At 34.8% G+C, this 24,712-nt stretch overlaps 1 protein-coding gene across 6 annotated transcripts in view; it reads right to left on the bottom strand.

The window, feature by feature from the left end:
* The window catches only part of LOC121322164 (PTB domain-containing engulfment adapter protein 1-like), a 124,209-nt gene extending 108,056 nt beyond the window's left edge, over window positions 1–16,153 (bottom strand). For 3 of the 6 annotated variants that reach the window (XM_041261732.1, XM_041261730.1, XM_041261736.1), the window contains exon 1: window positions 16,069–16,131. The gene's annotated coding sequence lies outside the window, so the exon portion shown is untranslated. Of the gene's footprint in view, window positions 1–16,068 lie in introns of all 6 variants that reach the window. The other 3 variants (XM_041261733.1, XM_041261731.1, XM_041261737.1) reach the window with 3 other exon arrangements.
* Window positions 16,154–24,712: the final 8,559 nt, after the last annotated feature.

Below are 24,712 nucleotides of genomic sequence, written 5' to 3'. Positions count from 1 at the left end.
TAAATCACAAAGAGAGGTGCAGTAACGGTCAAAAATAGAAGCTTGGGAGCTAAATTTATAAGAATCAAGCCCTGGGAAAGGAGGATCTACTACCTTTAAAAGATGCAATGCTTTCAGACACAGAGCTCTATTCCGTCCCTAAGGCCCAATGCACTCAGCCTAACACATGGAACACCAAGGTCTACAGATACGATTAACATTGTTAGTACTAACTGTACTGCACCACAAACACTGAGAGCATTCACTTTGGACTTTGTGAATGTGTGTGTCTAATTGTGTATTAAACGTACCATATTTATTATTTACGGGACTGCAACGCCGTTTTTCATTGCGCAATACACATTGTTGTGTATAGCAAAAGCTTTATTACTGGCTGGTCATCAGACCATTGGATTAAAAAAAACAAATAAAACAATCCATTTCACCCATACTTTGTTGTCTGTTTGTTCTTTGGATTACTGCATCAGCACTGCACCTGCTGTACACCTGTTCACGATCACCAGCCACTTTGCCACAACCACCAAATAATAATTTTTGCTGTGGTGTATTCAGAATAAAATAACACCTATCACATAGCAACCTAAATATTCTACATGTGTTTAAGTCTAACAAATAATAATTATAAAATAACCTTAACAGTGTAAATATTGTAACCTGGCCAAAGCAATAGAAAATACATTCCAACATTACAATAGTTTAAACATTACTAATTACAACTAGCAATCAAGTACTGACATCAGATGAATGTCAGGTTACTTTGTTTATGAAATAACCTGTAAATAATTCAAAACAAGGATACCTGGTTGTACTTTTAATGGTCAGTGCAAATGTTGACGTTACTCCATCCATTCACAGAAAGTCAAGAGTAGATGTTTTACATTGAACTGTAGTCCAGAGTTAAAAAATAACTCCTTTCCAACTCAAAGTATCTTGCCTTGTCTTATTAGTCACTGTGTTGCTCTGCTTAACATTTAGGATGTCTTTATATCCATCATAAGATTAAAATTACCTTTCTAATTTCAATGTTACCCAAGTTTAGATTACTTCTTTTAGTTTTAGTTTAGATTACTTGCTATATACATTTATTTTATTTCAGTTTACACATTCAAAGTTCGCCAGTGCCATGCTCCCTGAAGCTTTTGTATGACTGGCTAACAATAGCGGCAGAAGCTGCTGTGTACAGTCATTACAGAAGAACTCAAGCAGGGATCTTAACATTTTGGCAACATATATAACAAACTGGCAACATTTTCAAACAGAATACGATTAGTGTAAAATGTTGCTATTACAAGCATTGCATAATTAGAGTCCTTACATTTAATATGCAAATAACAACTGGTTTAAGACTGACATAACATGTGTTAAGCGTCAGCATTAAAACAATTAAAGATTTGCTTCTACTAGTAGCTAATGTATAAGGTTTTTTTTTTGTGTACTCAAATATGTAATGCGCCATTCAAATTTATTTTTTTTTTTTTTTTTTTTTTGTGTAATCGTGTATTTCACTACACTGACTCATCCCTAGTTAGGATTATTATAATTCAGTTTTATCATTGCTGTGACCATATAGTAACAGCTTGGTTGCGGGTTTTCTTGTGAAAAAATGAGTATCATTTGTACACATACATTTTCAAATCTTGAATAAAGCATTTTCATTTTCCGACAAGCACACAAATGTGCGCATGTTAAATGGCTGAAGCTACATATATTGCAAGGCTTCGTTTAGCCACTTTCTTTTGAGACGTGGGCTCTCTTTGGTTACCACACACAATTAGAAACATACTGAAAATAAAAACCATCATGAAAAAATATAACTGTATTGGGCCAAATAAAATTCCGTCCGGGCAAGTAAAAACACTAGCTCAGTGGCCCAAGGGGCCAGCAGCCCTGGAATGGGTAAAAGGATCCCGGGTACCGCCCTGGCTGTACAACACTGACCATGGTATGTTTACAACCTTTAAAAAATAAATGATAGGTTGACTGATTTGTAATTCTAAAGGAAATGCTTTGTGTAAATAACAATTATACAATGTGAATAGGGTGAATTACCAATGAAGAAGTATAATGCTGTTAATAATCCATATGGGAGAGTATTTTCACTTATTGTGACACTTCCTCCAATGATCAATTTTCAGTTTGCTTCCATGAGTTAAGATTTGTGTGTTGAAGTGTCAATGTAAGACAAATCAAACTTGTTAAATATGAAAGACGTGAGTGTTTGTTTGAAACACAGCATGAGAGTTTACAGACTTCCAGTTTCCAAATATGATTATCAGAAGGGCATAACTGTTTTGTTGTTCTTTTTTCTCCAAGCCATGAAAAATAAGCTGCACAGACCAGACCTGCAAAAAATAACAGCAAACTTACCCACCACCAGGCCTATGTGATTTTCTAGGGGAAAAACCGACAAATATATGACAGGATATTTATTTATTTATGCCCATGTTATCTTTCAGGAGAAGAGACACATACTCCGTATCATTTTTATGAGTTCCATTAACCTTTAGAAAACTATACCACATGCACTGTCCCTGAAAATGTTTTCCAAACTGTAATTGTAACAACCTTTAAAACACACCACAAGTTCCACATGGTGATTTAAAAAAAACACATACTGGCCTAAATGACCTATCTTATTAAACTAATGCTTTTCTGGGAAGAGCTTGTTTGTGAAATATTAAATCTCACATGCTTAATTCAGCAGCTGATCTAGGGAAGTTTATCTTTACTTCCAGCTAAAACTTTACCTATTGAACAGAAGTGCTCATTGTTCGAAACAAAATACATCCTACCAAAAAGTACATACAAAGCATACTAGAAACACACGGTACACCCTTTAAATACAACATCACAACTATCTATCATGAAAAAGTGGATTAACAAGACCTACATCTACCATATGTAAATACACACATGTGTACAATTATTAACCTATGGTAAAAATGACATAACCAAGACTGAATATTAGATAAGGGGTTCTCTGATAATATGCAAAAATGCAACATACCTTCATATAGACAGAACACAAATGCTGATGAACAGACCATACTGTATATTTCCAGACACTCTCAAGAACTACTTGATAAATAAATAAATAAATAAATAAATAATAAATCTAAATTTAAACCATTGTACTCACCAAAGACGAAGAAAATGTCATCCAACATGAAACACAACTGCAACAACTCTTTACATGAGAAAACCCCCAAAAGTTCCCCCAGAAAACAAAATAATGCTAAAAATCCACAACGTTCCCTGGTCCAATTATCATTAAACAAGTACTTTTTCAAAAGTCCCACCGAGGTGAAATGCAACTAAAGTGTTTTTTATTCAGAAAAATTAACATGTTTTTTCCGGTGTCAGTTTTGTACACAACCAATTTACAATTAGTGGAAAAGACGTTCTGCAAGCAGTCAGCGAAGGAAACTTTCCAACTGTATAATCGTCCGGTTTTAGAACCTAGTCTTCACCTAAAAGCATCGACATGGCACTACTCTTGTCTATTTCACATGTCTTTTTTTTTTAGCTGCTGGCTCAGTTGGTTCAAGTACAGCTACAGCGCTTGGTCAAAACGAAGCACTAACTTCCAGCTGCAGTGCTCCGCGTGTGAACAACGGAAATCAACAGCTTGAGACAGTTTGATAGATGACTCGACTAACCCAACATCATTGCCAAATAAGAAGTTACAGGTACAAGAGCTGTAGAGTTCAGAGGCATGCGTACAGACGGAAATCAACAGCTTGAGACAGTTTGATAGATGACTCGACTAACCCAACATCATTGCCAAATAAGAAGTTACAGGTACAAGAGCTGTAGAGTTCAGAGGCATGCGTACAGAGAACATGTTTTGTTGGGTGTTTACTTTTAAAACACAAAATGCTGGACACATTTTATCAGTTTATATTATATGTTAACTTATGTAAAAACAATATGAAAATGTTTACCCTATTACATACCTACCCTAAACGCCCTTGTTTTATCACCAACAGGTAATAACCTTTAGGCTGCCGAGCACTAGAGGCTCATCCTGCCCTTGTGGTACTGGACTGAACCGGTGGATATTAAAGGATGAAATAAGAATAGAAAACACTGCTAGCAAAAAATATTAAATATAGCCTAAGCATGCAATGAATGCAGACAAACTATTTTTCTAATTTTAGGAAGCTGGGCTAGAATCAATCACTGGTATAACATTCATATTAAAATATCATTACATGTAAAAGACAAAAGATTGCACTTCTGTATAAGAGCATCGAGCAACTTTTGAGACTGATTTAATTATGCTCGCTGTGAGAAAGTCAATCTAATCAAAAAAAGACAGAGAGAAATGCACAGTATCACTGCATAAGATCAGGAATAATGAAACTACAGTTCAATATGAGAATGCTTTTGTTGCTGCACATCCCAGGTTTGAGTTGTATTGTTGCATAAAGCAATATGCTAAAAGTACCAGATTTGATTAACCTTGTGCAACTTATTAACTAGGGCTGCTATGATTAAATCGAAAAAAATCTATTTTTCATTCGATTCCATTCCTCATTATATACATCGAAATAAATACTGGATAAATCTTTCAGAAATTACATTTTTGTAACATGCATTATTTAAGTTTATCAACGAAACTGCCCTGAACACCCTGCCTTGCTATTTACTGTATTTCTGCCAGACAAGCAGTGGGCGTGCTCTTCTTTTCCTGCTCGTTAAGTAGCATTTGATTTGCTAGTCCCATCCTACCAGCGAATCAGTTTTGAAAAATGCTTTGTGTCTGATGTTAAAAAAACACGCCTCCTTGAATCTACAGCAGGACGACAGGCCTGTATTCCTGGCAAACAGCCAGTAAATAAATTGTGCACATTGAAGAAAACTGACTGTATATAGTTTACACTTCTTTCAAGTTTCAAAACGAACTGTTATATAATGAATACTTAACAATATTCAACAACACTAAAAAAATAAATAAATGATCAGTGATGTTAAATGCAATTTTGCTGGGACAAATATCGAATGAATATTTTTGACATTTATTCAGATACAAAATTCAGATGTTCGTATTCACTACAAATGACAAAAATACCTTGCACTCACTTAACACCTCACCAAAAGTTGAGCTACAATTTCAAACATGGCAAATGAAAAAGAGCTGTGTGATATGCATGATTATATACACACATATATATATATATATATATATATATATATATAGATGAGAATATAGGAAGACTGCTGTGTACCAAAATATCAATAATAATAAAAAAGAAAAGGATATTTTAGGTACTTAAAAAGGTAGAATAATTGATTACAAATCAATTATCAGGACGTTTTGGACTATAAGTCCTTTTATCACGTGCAAAAGTACATCGGCCGAATACAAAAAAAACAGCTCTTTATGAAGTTGATAAAAAAAAAAAACACATTATATAAAAAAAAAATTAAAAAAAAAATAAAATAAAAAATCACAGGATCAACACCGGAGCTCTTGAACCTCTATTTAAAAGTTTTAGACAGCAAAAAGTAAACAAACTAGATTATGCATGTGCAAAATAAAATAGCTCTCTATGGAAAGCTATTTGGGTGAAAAAAGCACTGTGCTGCTTTAGCGCTAATGAGAATCTCATGATAGAAAAAAGGCAGCAAGCAGGTCATTCTGAAATGCCTCGCTTGCTGTAAATGTTGTGTAATGATTTTTATATTGAATGTACACATTGTAGCGATCTCGGTTCCCACAGGCAGTCGCCTTACAAAGGGTGCGGCAATCCACATAGGCGGAGAGCGGGAGCGAACCCGGGACCTTTTGCACTAAAGCATAGCGCCGATACCGCTGTACAAAAGAGCCGGCTCCTTTCCAAGGAGAGTATATCAAGCTTATGTCTTTGTATTTGAGTACGTCACCTACCAGCCATACTGCTGCCTTCCCCACGCCGCTACAATATTATATATTTTTTGTCACGACTTTGTTATGTGGAACGTAATAAACGACAACCAAAACTGTGCATCTTTTTCTCCTTCACTTTACAATGCAATTTCCACGTTTGGTTTATTGGAAGTTTTTAAAAGTTAAATTTCAGTTTTTGATTGGTTTCGTTCAGCTACAATAAGGCAAAGGCACAAGTAAACCTCATGGTATTACTTTATGAAAACATGTCTATGGCCACTGTTTACTGTGAAGAAATGGCAATGGCAAGGAATTAAAAAAAAAAAAGAAAAAAAAGTACAAAAAATAAATAAAATGCAGCAGAGCTGACGCTAGCCTTTAGAAATGTGCATTTGTAAAAGGCATACCATCTCAAAATCTGCATTTTCAACCATAACATCTGTATATTGCATCAACATAGTTATATTATTTTACAGTGCAACTATTTCAGATTAACGACGTGCAAAACAGTTAGAGGAAAAATGTCTGAATAGTTCAATAAAAACCCTGCAGGCCTCATCCACAGTCTTAACACCTTTGAACATGTGTTTTACTAGTCCAAATTCTTGGCTGAGTGTCAATAGGTAAGGTGGTCTGATACATATTACAGAGTCGCTCTAATACCAGGGATGTGCACAGTGCTACATTGGATTGCATTGAATAAATCTACTTTGTTATATAAACAACATTATTGGAAAGGGATGAAAAGGGGATCTGTTGTCTTTTACATCCGTGTTTTCAGAAACACACTGCTGTTATTTTTTGGTGTTTTATTAAAATGTCCTGTGTATATAACATAGAATTCTGCTTAAACATGACCTCTAAAATGTGCTGTCAACTTTATGTACTGTTTATTTCAGTAATAAACAAAACAACGTTTAACCTGAACTGCTATTTGGCATCCTTTGTTTTGTAGTTAATTCACTGGGGTAAAGCAAGTCCTACTTATTCTTTACTCCTGTGATATTTTTCTACTTTGTGTTACTGTAACGTCTTGCTGTATAACAGACACACACACATGGGCCACGCCCCCCTGCCCATGCTGCTGTGCGATTGCTGCCTGCGTTTTGAGCAATATAATGGCTTTTATTAGTTTTTGAAAACGAACCAATATCCGAACGAATATTTAAATTATGAGCGAATATCCGAACATGAAAATCCTGTGTTCATCCCAGCACTAATGGGTATGTATGACATTCAAGATAAAATGTGACTAGATGACAACTATCAAGGTTTTACTGGTCTGTACAAAAGCAGCCCACAGTTAAAGTATAACATTAGGAATAATGTTCCAATTCAACATTTAAAGTCTACAGTACCCTTCAGAAAAATGCAATGCATTTCGTAAATGGAGAAAACAATTCCCATTGGAGCAAAAGCTTAGTAAATCTGGCCCATGTTGCACCAATGATCACAACGAACAACTAAAATATATTTCAACAAATGATTTGACTACAGTAAACTTATTTCCAACTAATATTTTTCAAACAGAAATAAACCACAAAAAAATGTTTACAAAAAGATTGATATATATACAACACTAGTAGCTGTAGAATGGAAACAGGGAAATGAATGACAAGCAAAGGTTTACTTAAAATGGAGTTGATATTCATGACTGACTAAACAAAATGAAAAAGGACAATACAAAACACATTTAACCTGTAACACTGAAACTGGGATTATTCTACTCTGAAGACTGTGCATTATCCATCATCCACACCAAAACACATTCTTAATCTTACAGTATAATTGTTTCTATGAGTTTCACCAGATCTGGCAAACTAGGGAATAATTAGAATAAAAACAGGAGGTAAAAAAGAGGGCAATAATACAATTTATTTAAAAACTGCATGATAAAAAAAACGTAATGCCTAAGAGAAATCCTAAGGGAATAATTAATGTGTTACAATATTTCAAATATTAAAGAGCACAAAGTATGAGTTCAATTGTGAAATGTAATTATACCAAAATTCTAATTTAAAACACAAAACATATTAAAAACAGCAAGGTACAATCAGCACACTGTGAAAACAGACAGAAATAAATACATAATGAAAAAATTTAATTAAAACTCATAACTAATTAATCTGGTCCCATATAATATCAAAAGACGTGTCTCCAACCTAAAATTACTCACCAGAAAACAGAGACAGGTTTCATTTTTGATGTTGATTTATGTTTAATACATCGAGAACTGTAAATGTATATGTGTGCGATTTTATTGTATTGTTTTTAAACCCAACACCTCCTTATGTCAGACAAACATGTTTATGATTATGAAAAGATTTTTGCAGGTGAAGGTTGGGGCCCCATTATAGATCTGATATATACACACACACACACACACACACACACACACACACACACACACACGAGTGCAGAGAAAGTTTGTGAACCCCAGTGATAATTATGGATATTCCATAGATTTACCATGATAGCCTTCTTGAATCAAAACCTTTTCTTAAATATCCAATAGGGTTTATATTAACCAATTGCATGTCTTTCAAAACAAAATGATATATGAATTAGACAAACAATGAGTAATTAAGATTCAGGGTATGTGAAAAAGTAAGTGAACCCCTGGTTTTATCAGATCAATTAAAGGGATGATCAAAATCAGGTGTTTAAATAATTAGGTAGATCTTCAGGGGTGAGTTTGGGAGGCCCCACAAAGATCAGAAACTTTGCGAGTTTGGTCTTCACCATACAGGTGTGTGGAAACACATCATGCCACGATCAAAAGAAATCTCTGAGGACCTCAGAAAAACAGTTAGATGCTCATCAGTCTAGAAAGGGTTACAAAACCATTTCTAAGGATTTGGGGCTGCACCAATCGACTGTCAGATCTACAAATGGAGAAAGTTCAAGACCACAGTCACTCTACCCAGGTGTGGTCATCCTACCAAAATATCTCCAAGAACAAACTGGAAAATCATCGAGGAAGTCACAAAGAACCCCAGAGTAACATCCAAGGATCTGCATGCCACTCTTGCCTTGGCTAACGTGAGTCTTCATGACAACTATCAGAAAAAGGATAGCCAGTAGGAAACCACTGGTCTCTAAAAAGAACATTGCTGCCCGTCTGAAGTTTGCCAAAGAGCACATAGATGATCTATAAGACTTCTGGAACAATGTTCTCTGGACAGACAAGTCAAAGGTAGAACTTTTTGGCCTCAATGAGAAACATTACGTTTGACGAAAACCAAACACTACGTTCGAACAGAAGAACCTCATCCCAACCGTCAAGCACGGTTGTCGGCGTGTGATGGTTTGGGCTGCTTTGCTGCCTCAGGACCTGGACGGATTGCCATCATTGGCACAACCATGAATTCTGCATTGTATCAGAAGATTCTAGAGGAGAATGTCAGGCCATCCATCATGAGCTGAAGCTGAACCGAAAGTGGGTCATGCAGCAAGACAATGATCCTAAACATACAAGCAGATCTACAAAAGAATGACTGCAGAAGAAGAAATTCCACATTTTAGAATGGCCTAGTCAAAGTCCAGACCTAAACCCCATCGAAATGTTGTGGCAGGACCTGAAGCAAGGAAGCCTCAAATGTAAGTTGAAGCAGTTCTGTAAGGAGAAAGGCCCAAAATTTCTCAAAACCGATGTGAGAGACTGACCAACAGTTACAGGAAACGCTTAGTTGAAGTCATTGCTGCTCAAGGTGCCACATACTTAAGAACATAAGAACATAAGAAAGTTTACAAACGAGAGGAGGCCATTCGGCCCATCTTGCTCGTTTGGTTGTTAGTAGCTTATTGATCCCAAAATCTCATCAAGCAGCTTCTTGAAGGATCCCAGGGTGTCAGCTTCAACAACATTACTGGGGAGTTGATTCCAGACCCTCACAATTCTCTGTGTAAAAAAGTGTCTCCTATTTTCTGTTCTGAATGCCCCTTTTTCTAAACTCCATTTGTGACCCCTGGTCCTTGTTTCTTTTTTCAGGCTGAAAAAGTCCCTTGGGTCGACACTGTCAATACCTTTTAGAATTTTGAATGCTTGAATTAGGTCGCCACGTAGTCTTCTTTGTTCAAGACTGAACAGATTCAATTCTTTTAGCCTGTCTGCATATGACATGCCTTTAAAGCCCGGAATAATTCTGGTCGCTCTTCTTTGCACTTGCACTTATTGAAGGTGCACATACTTTTTCACACATGGATAGTGAATGTTGAATCATTTGTGGATAAATAAATGTTGAAAAAGTACCCTGTTTTTGTGTCACTTGTTTAATCAGGTTATCTATTAGGACGTTGATTAAGATCTAATAACATTTTAGGTTTGAAATATGTGAAATACGTGAAAATCCTAAGGGGTTCACAAACTTGCTCGGCACTGTATAAAAAGTTTATATATATATATATATATATATATATATATATATATATATATATATATATATATATATATATATATATATATATATACACACACACATACACGCACACACACACACACACACATTTAACAAAAACAATGTTATTTTGATTCTTGTACCCTTGCTTGTACAGACGTTATCCTTCGGGTACCATCTGCTGCAGCAAACCACAACTCAATACCCGCTATTTATTTGAACAATGGCGCACGACTCTTGTAATGCTAGAGATCTCACTAAGATGATGCAACAAATATTTAAATTAGTCTACTGCAGCTCTTTTCTTAACAAAATGTATACATTGCAAATTGTAGCAACGAAAATGCAAACTGCGATATGTTTGCGCTGCGACTGGCCCATCTTAGTACATCTACCCCTAAGTGTCTTTTAAACCCAATTGATACAGTAACTGGTAATTAACATACTGCTTGTAAATCTGTGACAGGATCACTTATCTAAAGCCATATTACAAAACACATTCTTTCATTTCTATTTGAGGGTGTATATGTATTTAAAAAAAGGTTAGATTTGATTGATTTAAAACATGAGAAGTTATGTAGTTTTGGCATGTATAAATAAACGGCAGCTACACAATGCACTGAAAAGCTTAATTGTGAAAAAAGGCAGCGTCTTTCTATTTTCAATCTTTTCATCAACTGAGAAAAAAACTTTATACTTTAAAAATGTTTTTTTTTTTTTCAATCAAATCAAGGTTGTATATGCTGTTGTCATATTCAGTAAAGCAAAACTAACTGTGACAAATCGCCACTCGGAAGACTTATTTATAAATATAAGTGGCACTCAGCAATTGGAACTTTCTTTGGCCTAGGAGTCATTGGCTCCTGTCAAAAAGAGTATCTGGGGCCTTGCACTCCATATAGACTTCAATCACTGAAAGAGTCATCAACCCGAAAACTCCATGCTAATGAATTCACACGGGCACCGATTTTTGTACAATGAGATGTCCGGTGTCGTTCACTATTGGCACTGGGCTTTCAGCTTTCAGCAGATTTGGAACCAAACCAAGGTGGCACCAAGCTGGAAAAAAACATCTTGGAAACAAAACATCAAGTGTTTAAAGAAATGTGACATTTGAGAACTTCTGATTATAGTTATTTTCATTTCTACACTTGATTCCATAAAACACCTTGTCAAATTATTAGAATTTGTACCCGTTTATCTAGATACTGCAGAAACTACAGTACGGGGGAAAACTTGGCAGAATGGTCAAATGAACAGACGCATACTCTATGCCTTTAACAAGCACTTGTTTATATTACTCTAAATGAGGTTGTAGTTACATAATCTGCTTGATTGCTGCCATTCATTTATAATGTCATACTTAATCTATTCAAACAATAGTTCAGCAGGAATTAAACTATACAGCAACTACAACTTTTTAATTATTCCACCTAAAAGAGAAAGCATGAGGCTCATAAACTATTTTACTTCAGTAAATAAAGGCCTAGTGGAATACCAAAGGAAAAATATTCTTTGATTATGATTGGAGTGTTAAAATACTAGCTGTGGTCCTTGAAAAATTTGCCCCTTAACATTATCTTAGTTGATATTTATCCATCTTATCTGAAGATTATGAAATATGTATCTTGTTCAATCACTGCTGAAATGTGGCTCACTAAAACTTTCTTCAAATAGGTAACAAGGTATCCAGCTTCAAATACGTAACCAAGGAGGTTAATTTACTCATACCTGTTTTACCTTGTTTCTAAATCTGTAACACTAACATTTTACAATCAATAAGAATGTCCAGGAGGGTCTAGCTTAGCTGCGTCTGCAAGCTGATAACTGGGTGAAGGTGTTGAATGATAATAAAATGTTCCCTGGAGAAGTTGAGAATGTCTCTGATGGAGCACGGGTGAAGTTTATGCATCCTGCTGGTCTGAACACCTTCAAGTGGCCCTTCCCCGAGGACAGGCTGTTCCATGAATGGAAGAACTTTGTGAAGAAAATCTCGCTCCCCATTCCAGTTCACGCCCACAATAATTTTAAATTTCACAATTACTGAACTTTGTGATGTGTGGTTTCTATGGCAGTTCTTAACCAACCACATTCTGCATGCAACTTCTAAAATGTTTAAGATCATTTCCTTTTTGAATAGTTATATACTTGTCATAAGAACTGAGATTTTTTGTTCAATTCCAGTAAGAGTAGACGTGAAATTCTAGTGAAGCCGGAAGTTGTTAACCCCTCAAGCACCTGAAGTTTGCCAAGGTAGTTTTTAGTTTTTAAAACACACTTAAGTGAGGTTTTGGCAGTTTAAAATGTGTCACTGTAACAAAGAAATCTAAGTTTCACATGCAAGTTCATAACCCCTCAGCTTCAAGCTTGAGCCACTGGAAGCACACCGTCACTTTTTACTCTAGATCTAACTCCAGACAATGCAAAATTGAGGAATAACGCCAGATCGGTTAGGATTATGTGGTACTTTAGACTTGTCCATAAGCAATGCTCAAATGCATGACAAATGCAACTTCAAAAATCTGCCAAAAATCCCAAATCAGTGGATACCAAAATGTTTTGCTTGATTCGTGTAGATCTCATCAACATCTAGCCAAAAATATTTTTAGGTGATTTTTTGGAGCCTCCGCCCCTAAATCTAAGTCTCTGAATGCATTAATGAAGTGTTTTGTAAACCAAAAAACCGGGAATGTTTGCTTAACATTTGTATAATGAGCAATCTCAGTTCATCACATCGGTGTATATTGGGTGCAGACATTCTGCAGCACTGGCTTGCATGTGTCCAGGTAGAATTTGGGAATTCATACCGTAACTTAATATTGAATTTTGACTATTGAATTTTCTGACTGAAATCTACTATTTACATGTTGGCCTTTGTTTCTTTGGTAAAGTAGTCTCCACTTATAGGAACACTTCCTAAGAGAACACTTAGGCCTAGGGAACAAGCTTGTTGTGAAACTGAATTTTCCTATTGTAAACTCTGCCTAAAGGAACAAGAACTTTGCTTAAAAGTACACCTTTTTGGCACTGATAGAGATTTTGTTTTGTAAGCTGATAACTCATCATCATCAAACTCAAATTCAAACGGTTTATTCAATCTTTTAAAAACTGGCTTGTCATTGCAAGAGTAATCTGGAGCTGCTGCTGTATTTTTGGGGTGCTGTGTTAATACCTATTATATTAAAATGTTTTCTCATACTCATAATTACTGCATTTTTACTGAATGTAGAGGTGACTTGTTAATTTAGTTTGTCTGTTAGTTTAGTATTGTAGTTTATTAACATACGCTTGCCTATTGCTTTTCTCGTACTTATTCTATTAATTTCATATGTTGTTGCATCATGACAGAAGTAACAAATACATTTGTATTCATTAATTGGTATCGTCATTGGCCTTGGCATATTGTGTCCGGTTTTGTTCAGGAATTGTTGTGTTTAACATTTGCTGAGGCATTACTGCGTTAATTATACCATTGTTTTATTTGTTTGTTTTTTTTGTTTGTTTTTTTAACACATTTAACTATATCTGCAATTAATTTGTTGTGTGGTAAATATATTATTATATATATATATATTTTATATATATATATATATATATATATATATATATATATATATATATATATACACACACACACACACACACACACACACGAAACTGTACAATTAATTGAGGTAAAAAAATGTAGCAGTGAAACAATTACTTTTTACTAGACAAAAACTGGTAATAGAACTGCATGTATAAATATTTTCTGGTTTGTAAATAGGTACTTGTGGTAATTGCAATGATACAGTATGCATATTTACCACTAATTGTTTTCCACTTTATTAATGCTCAGTCTATGAAAGGCTTTGCTTCTTGTTCAATGTAATTTGCACTAATTTACATCGGTGGTCTGTTCGAATCTTTTTTGCATATTAAATATGTGTTTATTGTGAATCCAGGGTGGTGTACAGTAAATAAAAGGATGCATCAAAGATGATTAGACCTTTCCATGATGTTAGCTTGAAGAGTGTTGATATGATTACATTAGTGAACCAACTAGGACACTATCTCAAAGAGCGTGGTTTGTATCATCGATATATATATGCCCAGCGTACATTTTTACTGAACACAAGATAACATTGGGTAGGCCCAGATTGGTGAGAACCAAATTATGAATCACTTGACTATGTCAGCCATTAGGTAAGAGGTCAATGTCAAGGTCAGCTACATATTTAAATATGATGGTGTCTGAGATATGAGGTTTTGATACTGTGGCAGTGGCAGTTTTGTTAAATTACTGACATGAAAAGGTAATTTTTTCTTGTACAATAAGTTATCATACTTGACAGAGGAAATCACAAAATGAAGTTAGTATGGTTTATGAGCGATCAGCGACCATGGTTGATTCACTAAAACAAACACCCCTCACAGAGATGCTTTATTGACAAGAAACCCCTAGCAAGGGGTATTCATGAGAGAGCAAACAATTATTTCAAATATATATATGTGATTTGAAAACAGGAACACCCATAAAATGTGTGTAAATTGTACAGTAAATTATACTAAACAGCTGTATCCCATTCTCTAGTTAACAGAACACCACTGATTGGCATCTTGACACACCTCTTTATCCTCTAACGCTCAATATAATGGCAGCAATTCAGCTAATGATTATAATACTAAATGATTATAATTAGAGTCTTGCTACAGGTCGAAAAAAAAAAAAAACAGTATAGATCAAATGATTGATTTCATTTGCATTACCAGCAAGCAGTTTCTTTGGTAAATATGTTAAGCTAACAAAGTTTAAAAGCAAAACAGTAAAATAATGATGTCCAATATTTGCATACGTTGTTTTTTTATGAGGAACGCGCAAAAAAAAAATTGAATTGGTAAAAGCAAAATTTGCTACATTGAATTGTACTTATGTGTTATGCACGCAGATGTTGTCACGACATAAACGCATCATAAATGCATTGTTACAATAGGTGATACGCATTACAAATGTAATGCCACGGCAGGAGTCCAGTCATGTTTTTGTACTGCAAATAGTATTGGAATGACGAGAATTCAGCTGCAGTTGTCTCATTAAAGTAGACTTATATTATTATGTATGATGCTGGGAACGTTATACTTTTAAAAGCACAACTAAAACGGTGGCAATAAAGCAATCAACTAACTTAAACATTTAAAATGTGTTACTGTTCTTTTTTCAGTTATAAAAATCAAGAGACGTCCTTGTGGCACTTGCATGAGATAGATCATTTAACTTTAACCGTTTGCATCTGTCATCAAGCCCCTGGTAAATCTAGGCTTGAGTGTTTCCGACGAGCTCGCGTTGATTCCTCGAACTTTCTCTCTGTAGGCTATACCCTGTTTGCTTTCTCTCTGTAGGCTATACCCTGCTTGCTTTCTCTCTGTAGGCTATACCCTGCTTGCTTTCTCTCTGTAGGCTATACCCTGCTTGCTTTCGAATTCCATCAGTTCCCATGCCAAGTGCTGGCAGTAGGTGCCACCGTTTTAGCAATACACCTCTACAGTAAACTGTCACTAAATGGGACAAACATGGGTTGGACAGATCTCATCTGCAAGGCGTGTTTGTATTCACACGACACTGCAGTCAATTAACAACACAGCAAGGCTCCGATAAACACTTCACATTAAAACCCAGCGAAACTTTATTTTTATAAAACTAAATAAAGACTCTGTTTGTTTTTTGCAGAAGTTTTCCCAATGTAGATGTGCAAAAACTAAACTAGTGCAATGCTTTATTTTGCAAGCACGAAATACACATGGAATAAACAGCGCACTTACTAGAGTATGCAGCAGTTGCCTGATTATTCCAAACGCTGGTCCACTCCACGTCTGCTCGCTCTCTTTTCGAAGCGCGCTGACATTCTCTATCTCTCCCCCCCTTTCTCCAACCCCATCACCACAGATGATGGAAAAGTTTGATGACGTCAACCAGCACAGGTCAGGCGCCGCTATTCCACTGGAATCGCCAGACAGCTGCAGACTTAAAGACACAGGACAAGTTAACTTAACGGAATATATATATATATATCTCCCCAAATTGGAATATGGTGAACATGGTGAATATATATATGTTAAATTACTTAACTGAATTGTTTTTGTTAGTTCGTGGCACCCGCACATTCTGAACTCAGTTATCTCAGTAGCTACAAAATGTCCTTATTAATATTGTAACAATACTCTTGTTCAAGCAAAATCCAATGGTGAAGATTATTATTTATTTATTTATTTGTTTGTTTATTTGTGTGTGTAAAATGAAGAATAAATGTCTTGTTGATTTTTGTTCCCAATGTTGTTTGAGTTTTACGCAAAGCAGTGGTTCCCAATCTGTGGTCCACGGACCACTAGTGGTCATCTGGTTACATAATTACAGAAAGGAAGCAGCAGCATAGTTTATAGATCCCATTGCAAACCCAAAAGTTGAGACCTTAAAAACTCAGCTACAGAAGCAGGAAGAAAATGGAGAGTAACGCCAAGTTAAAAAAAAAAAAAAAAAAAAGGTCTAACCTCTCCGTCATATGTAGCTTTGGAGTGTCTAAAATGTATTCTTTACTAGGGAGTTTTCCTGTATTGCATTCACCTCCATTCAACACAGCAGCTTGTAAAGTAAGATTACTGTTTATTGTGTGGTCCGCCAAGATCCCCCCACCCCCCAAAATAATTTATAAAATAAAAATAAAAATAAGGTGGTCTGTGTACAAAAAAGTTTGAGAACCACTGGTGTAGAGAAATGAAAATAAATAAATAAATAAATTGATATAATTAAACAGCTCCAACTTGGTATCTCACCTAGTACAAGCATCTCCCTTTGGAGGTCATGAATCCTGTTCACAATGAGTTGCCTGGGGTGATCTTGGCTAGGGGGTACTTTAAAAGATGCAGTATAGTACCTTTATGGAACCTCCACAAGTATGTGCTGATTAGGAACATAAAGCTACCCTTTATACACCTTTGTGAAGTATGTAATCTCTGCATCCAATGGTGGAAAATCCATGTGTTCTGCCGCCAGTGTAGATAGAGGTACGCATTACTAAAAACCGGGTGCCAAATAATGAGTAATCAGGTTCTACTTTGAACTGAACTGATTCACCACCAGAGTTTTTCAACTAGATAAACATCACTATTTTAGCCTTAAATTGATTTTCCAGCTGGAAGAGCACAGGCACCCATCAGTGAGAGGTTACTTACACACAAGCATTCAAGTACTTTTCAGAAATTGGATTCAGCACTGGCCTGATTGCATGAACACAAGCTAAATAACTCACGTATGGTATTGATATCCACTTTCAACCAGCATGTTGGTTTTTGTTTTTATCTCCATAATCAATGAATTAGGAATACAAAATAAGTTGTCATGAGTGAGGACATCCGAAATGTTAACAGTTTATTAATTACTGTGAGGTCGATGCACCTGATTTGTAGAACTTGAAAAGAGGTTTCAATTAAAGGGTAAATAAGGACCTTTTATTTTACTGTGTTACGTGTTGTGTTGATAATGTGTGTATTATTTTAATGGATTTGTTTTTTTTTTTTTTTGTTTTTTTAACATTTTGACCACTTCTTTAAACTTTTAAATTGCATTCCCTGTCTCAAGATGGCTTCCCATGTACCCGCATGGACCTCTCAGAACTACAGTTCCCATCATCCTCCTGCTCACTGGTAAATCCATCTCAGTTACATTTGTGAGCAGGAGGATGATGGTAAATGTACTTCTGAGAGGACCATGTGGGAAGCCTTCTTGAGGCAGGGAATGAAATTTAAAAGTTTAAAGTGGTGGTGTGGCAGAGCAAAGCTCTGCCCTTTAAATTGGCAGGGATGGGGTTAACTTCCCCTACCTGCCTGGGTTTATTATGTTCAGGTGGCTGGGTTGATTAGTTGATTAGGTTGATTAACGATCAATCAGCGCCCAGCCACCTGATATAAAAGGAGGCCTCTGCTTCTCATTTGGAGAGAGGGAGCTGAGGAAGCAGGTTGGTTTTTTGTTTGGGTTGTTTAGAAAGTTTGAATCCAGTGAAGGCATCGCCCAGCCTGGAAACTGTTATTTTTGTAAGTTTTGCTTTTTATCTTTTTTGTGTTTAAATTGCTTTGTTTTGGCCCTTGTGCCCTTTCATTTTTGTGTTTATTTATAATAAAATAGTTAGTTTTTTTTTTGAACTGCAGTCTGTCTCTGGGCCTCTATCCACTCGCCAGCCTGCCACAGGTGGTCAAAATGTAAAAAAAATTATAATAATTAAAGCCATACACACACCTTACGTAAACAATTGTACCGACACATGGGAACATGTAGCAATCTTGACTGTTTTGTTAAAAAAAAATCAAATGAAAACAGCCCTTTGGCAATATACTCTTATTACAATCACAAATGGCCAAAACCTCAAGCAGATTATTTTTATTAATGAATTATGCATTGTTTTTACTGTATCATGTATTATGCATTATGCATTTCTCTGTATTTAAACTATTGTGGATTTTCTTGTTGTTATTGCATCTTCTAAAGCACTTTGTGATGGTGGTCCACTCACTGTGAAAATAAAGATTGATTGATGGATGATGGCCTAAATTATTGAAGACGAAAAAATGCAACAATATAATCCATAAGAAAGAACTATATAGATATATATATATATATATATATATATATATATATATATATATATATACATACATTTAAACATATAGTTAAACCAGAACAAAAATACCAAAAAACAGTAACAAACACACACACACACACACACACACACATCAGGTGAAGGTATAACATCCCTGAAAACAATTGGACTTCATTGTGGAAAGACTGGCATGTAAATAAAAAAAATGTTCATACTTCCAGCAGATTGATAGAAAACCAATTTACCAGTATAAAGGGGTCTGTTGATGTTTTAACATTTGCTCTATCTTGGTAGCTGGGTCTTAATAAGATGTTAATATTTCTATTGTATGCCTGATACCTCAGGCTGAGGAAACCCCACAGTAGGAGTTTGTTTAGCAACAGCTGTCCACACTCTTCGTTTGAAGATGTATTTCTCCAAAAAAATATAAATAAATAAATGTGAATGAGAAAACACAAGATTGTTAGAGGGTAAAGAAGGGGTTATTCAATAACTTAAATTATCATTTTTAAGGAAAACTAAAAGAATCAAAGCAAACAGATGTTTCTGCTGCAATCAATCCCTTAAGCATTGTAATTACAAACGGGACTACTTTAAAGAAATCATAAGCTGACAGGTTTTTCTATGTAGATAATGGAGATTGATGTCCTCTCAGACTAGTCCTGCCAATTCAAAGCATTTTAGTAACACCAAAAAGTTACACATAATGTTACTGCTTAGATCAATGGCAAGTATCTACTGTATACAGAGGAACATAATACATAGTTATGTAATTTTAACTTATTTACTTTCCCAAGGAGGCATATCAATAGTTAATAATTAATACAGGGTACTTGCTAAATATTCTCATATTTTTTACAGTATTTCCTTGTGTGCTGAAACCATAACTATAAGTTACTGAGATAACAGCCCTTTTCAAGGATGTCTGACAGACAATACATGAAAAGCATGATTTTTGTTTTATAGGTGAGGCTATACTCATCCAAGCCTGGAAAGTGAGTGATTGATTGACTGGTTGATTCATGATTAGTTATGAATATGTTATGTAGGTACTGCAGAGTATTTTTAAAACACAAGTACATAAACAACGATAACACACTTTAGTACTGAAGCTTATCTAAAAATAGTACATTTCACAAATTAATTACTCTCAGAATTACTTCCATAAATGAATAGTTTAAATAAAAACTCTTCCTTTTTTATCATTACCAAAATTCTCTGTTATTTAAACAAATAAATATTATTTTTCTGTGGACATGTTGTTTTGCTGAAATAAAGTTTACTCTTCCCTGATTGTAATTATATTTGAGTTACCTTTGCTTTGCATTTTGTTCATTTGCACTAAATATTATGTCGTTCTAGTTATAAATGTCTCTGCCCATATTTCAGCTCCCAGATCCCAGAAACAACTTATATAAGCCTTCCCTTCTGTTGGCCTCACCTACTGTATGGTATTTTATAAAGAAGCAAGTTGAGCCAACAGTTAACAGGTTATATTTTGATGAACAGTACCTGCCACTCTAAATAGATCAGTGGCCCTTTTCATTTTATTATATATTTTTTATTATTATTATTATTACATTTGGTGATGTTTAATAATAACAGGAATGAATAAATACAGAGGTTTTCCCCCTTTTCTGGCTCTAGTTTTTCTTTTTTATTCTTTTTTTTTGTTGTTGTCTTGTACTAGGAGACCATCATCTTATATTATTGCTTACTAAGCTAAGAATGCTACCACAAGGGTATTATCCTTTCATCACGTTTTTGTAGTCAGCTATGCTTCATAGAACACATCTCGCAAGATGACAAGCTGCCACTAACACATCTTCTTAGTTTAGCTGAACAGAGTTCAACCTTTGATTTCATGCAGAAAATTCTGCAAAAGATGATAGATCTCCCATTGCCCTCAACCCTTGATATACATGGGATGCATCACTTTCAAAGGCACTGTTTTATGCACATAAATAAGGAACTAGAAGCAGATTAAATATATTCCATCTACAGTAAAGACCTGTATAATATCATCACAGTCTCTCTATGAAACAAATAGACAGCTAACAGCATGTGTTGTGAGCATTGTGTTTTGTGTGTGTGTATATATATATATATATATATATATATATATATATATATATATATATATATATATATATATATTATATTTACAATGAACCTGTGCCATAGCCATGTTTATTATCTTGCCATTTGTATGTGTCACAATATCTAGAATTATTTTTTTATAAAGAAGCAATGTTAGTGTACTGATGTCTTTGTGGATTGGGCCATCTCGATCATCAGGAGAAACAAAAACATACTTGTAGTATTATTTCTTTGACAGTTGGACAGTGGACTCCATTTTATGGTCTGAGAATGTACTATTTCTCTGGATAGTTGTTCCTGTAATGGCTGTGATACAAAGCTAAACTGAAGTTTGAGGTTAACATTTCCCCACTGTTTGAGCTTGCCTGCAGGTACATTACAGTGTTTTTAATGCACAGCTTGATGGCAATATTTTGGGAGTATCATATATCTTCTAAGTACCTAAGGAGATCAAACAATGTGCACATGCGAAGTAGAAAAAATAATTGATTGATTGCTAGCTTCTTGACACTTTGCAAGATATTTTAATAACCCAAACAGTGGGAATACACCCTCCCACAAACAACTGGGGTTAATTTAGCTCCTCCGTAATTGTAGGAACACCCCCAGCTGGCCATGGGTAACCTTGCCATCCAGCCAGAAAGTAGTGCCTGAACTACAGGGACCAATGTGTCCAATCACACCTAAAATTCCTCACTTGATGCCATGGATAGCTACATTACTTTTACAGAGAAGTGTATCTATAGAGTATATAATTAGGCAGAATTGGCCATCTGACTCTAGGTGTGTGCATGCATACACTTGCAGTATAAGAATATGCAATTAAATACTAGATTTTATATTATGCAATTCTATTTTCATACTACCTTGACTCTTAATACCAATATGAAACTATAATATGGCTGTATTTCTGTTATTATTCAAACATGTACAGTAAATGGCTTGATTCTAATGAACACCATTACAATTCTGCAGTGCATGTTCTTAAAATTAACACTATAATAACTGTTGGCATATTCCTTGATTGTATAAGCAATTCCCTAGAATAAATCTGCTTACTGTGTTTTAATGAGTTTATACTGCTTGCAGCAGTGCCGCTTTTATTTTTAATGATTTTATTAAATCAAGTTTTACCGGCTCCAGATAAATAAGTATCTGCTTGATTACGTAAGTGAAATATCATATCCAATCACACAGGTATATTTGTCACTTTCAGCAGATGCATTTCTTTTTCAGCACAATACCTCCTCCTGTTTGATAATCTCTTATTAGCATGCATTTTACAGAGCATTTTAGCTTAAACCTAATTTTATTTAGGTTAGGAAGCACGCAGAATATTAGATTTGAAGTACACATACCAGTAACAAATAGCTGCTAAAAAAATTCAGAACCTTAAGTCTACAACTTCTTAGATACCACTGAGCAAAATACGTGTAACTGTCTTTGCTCGTAATTTCATATACTGTATTTGAACAGAATTTTGTTTCCTGCAATAATTAAAGTGAAAAAATACAAAGTGGAAAAGTTCTAGTTGAGAAAGTAGGTGCATAGTCTGGATGGGGCACCGACTTAAAATGGCAATTTTTTAAATTAATGTTTTGTACCTCCTTGTACATTATAATTAACTTACTTTAAACACGTTTACAATCTGAACAGTGATTATTGGTCTTAATGGTTGACTAGGAAAAGAAAAAATGAACCTTGCTGAATCAATAGAAATGCTGATACAATAGAAATCTCTCTCCAGCTCTCAAGTTCACAACGTTTCACTGTCGGGCTCTTGAGGGTTATAACGGTATTTACAGTATAATCGTAAATCTCGAAAAACTACTCACTTCTAAATCTTTTGTAGTCATTTTTGTATTACTTTAGTATAAATACATGTTAATTTGGATTCATATGTTGTTTTTTTCTGACTTTATGTGAACGAAAAGACACACATTTGCCCGTTTTCCCATTGGAAATAGTGATATTTTGAAATATCACTGTCCTGGTCACAAAAGCAAAGTTTGTGGGGAATGATAGCCATTTTCTATACCTTTGAGGCATAAGCAATTAGGAAATAACACTTACTACCCAGGAACAAAAAAAAAAAAAAATTGTTACACGGTGTAATCACACAAATACGCTTTAATAAATTAGATGGAGTATTTAATAGATCTCATTTGCAAAATCCCCTCCCAATTTTAGAGGTTTCGTTCAGAAACGCTCCAGAATTACATATGCATCAAGGGCTAAAGTCCACAGACACATTGCCCCCGCAAATCACGTCTTGATTGCATGTTTATGCCATTGCGTGTGTTTTGTAAATCCCATCCAAGAATTCAGCGCCTGTTTTACGGTCGTAAAATATGCGCAATCCTTTTATAAATCTGGGCATGTCTCTATTTGTAGATGTGCATCACAACAATTCCGACCTAATGCTATTAGGAGGGAAACTTTAATTGTTCAGCATATGCACAGATGCATGGAAAAAGGAATGAAATATTTTATTGTTTAATAGGTAATTAAGGCTCCAGCCACAGTATAATTGTTTGTGTTATTTCTGCTTTGGCCAGTGTGCCCTTTATTTTGTACAAAGTGTTTGTTTTTGTTAAATTAATAAAAATCTGAGTGCCACTGCACCTCAGTTTACCCTATACGTTTTATGTTATTGTTTCATTTCCTTGGTCTGACGTCACCCCCGCAGAAAGCTCTGCCACAGCTTGTAATTACTGTAATTAGTAAATGTATTTGTTGAAAAAAGACAATGTTCTGTCATAAGTACCCCTAATGTCTTACTCTTGTCTAAGACAACTCAGCTATAGATACATTTCAGACATTAATATAAAATACATTATTTTAGCTGGTGTAGAAAGATACTCTTCTTAGTATTTTCCAGAGAGGCAGATAAAAGTAATTCTCAGTATAATCCAATCATGTGTGTGTCAAGAGATAAGTACAGGCTGACTAATAATATATAACACTGTTCCACTGCTTCACAGGTCCCTTTATAAGCAGAATTAAAAACATGATCATTTCAAAAGCAATGAGTGTTGAAAAATGGTTCTACAAATGTTTATATGAAAATCATTTTGTACTTTAGAAAAGTGTTACATGAAACAAAAGGAACAAATGGTATGACAAGTGAACACAATAAGTGCAGTTTGATTATATATATATATATATATATATATATATATATATATATATATATATATATATATTTTTTTTTTTTTTTTTTTTTTTTTTTTTTTGAGAATGCAATTAAAAATTTTGTGTTACATTAACAGGTGCTTGTTATACAGTCATTTTCCTTTCACAAAAACAGTGGTATGAACAGAGTAAAAATACTTTCAGGAAATGTCCATTTGTAAAGTATCAGTAATCCCTTCTTGTAATGTAGCCAGATTCATTCTATTCAGATTACGTGACCTATAGATTTCAGGAAGTAGAGATTGAATTGATAGCTTTGTATATATAGTGTTTCACTTAAGAGTAACAACTGACTTGAGTTTAAAATCAATTACCTTGCTTTAGCTACATAGTTCATGCAAGGTAATTGATTTTAAACTCATCAGTTGTCACTCTTATGTGAAACATATTATTTAATTATATTTTACACCTAAACCATTTTAATAGTCAGTGTCATCTTTATGGAGCCACAAAAATCACTGGTGAACATTTCAAATTAAACTGGCAAGCTCAGTTTACCCATCAGATATTTGAACAGTGTA

This window comes from Polyodon spathula, chromosome 10 (genome assembly GCF_017654505.1).
Source record: "Polyodon spathula isolate WHYD16114869_AA chromosome 10, ASM1765450v1, whole genome shotgun sequence".
NCBI classification, from domain to species: Eukaryota; Metazoa; Chordata; class Actinopteri; order Acipenseriformes; family Polyodontidae; genus Polyodon; species Polyodon spathula.
Note: the sequence above shows the minus strand (reverse complement) of the source record. Positions and strands in the feature narration are given on the sequence as shown.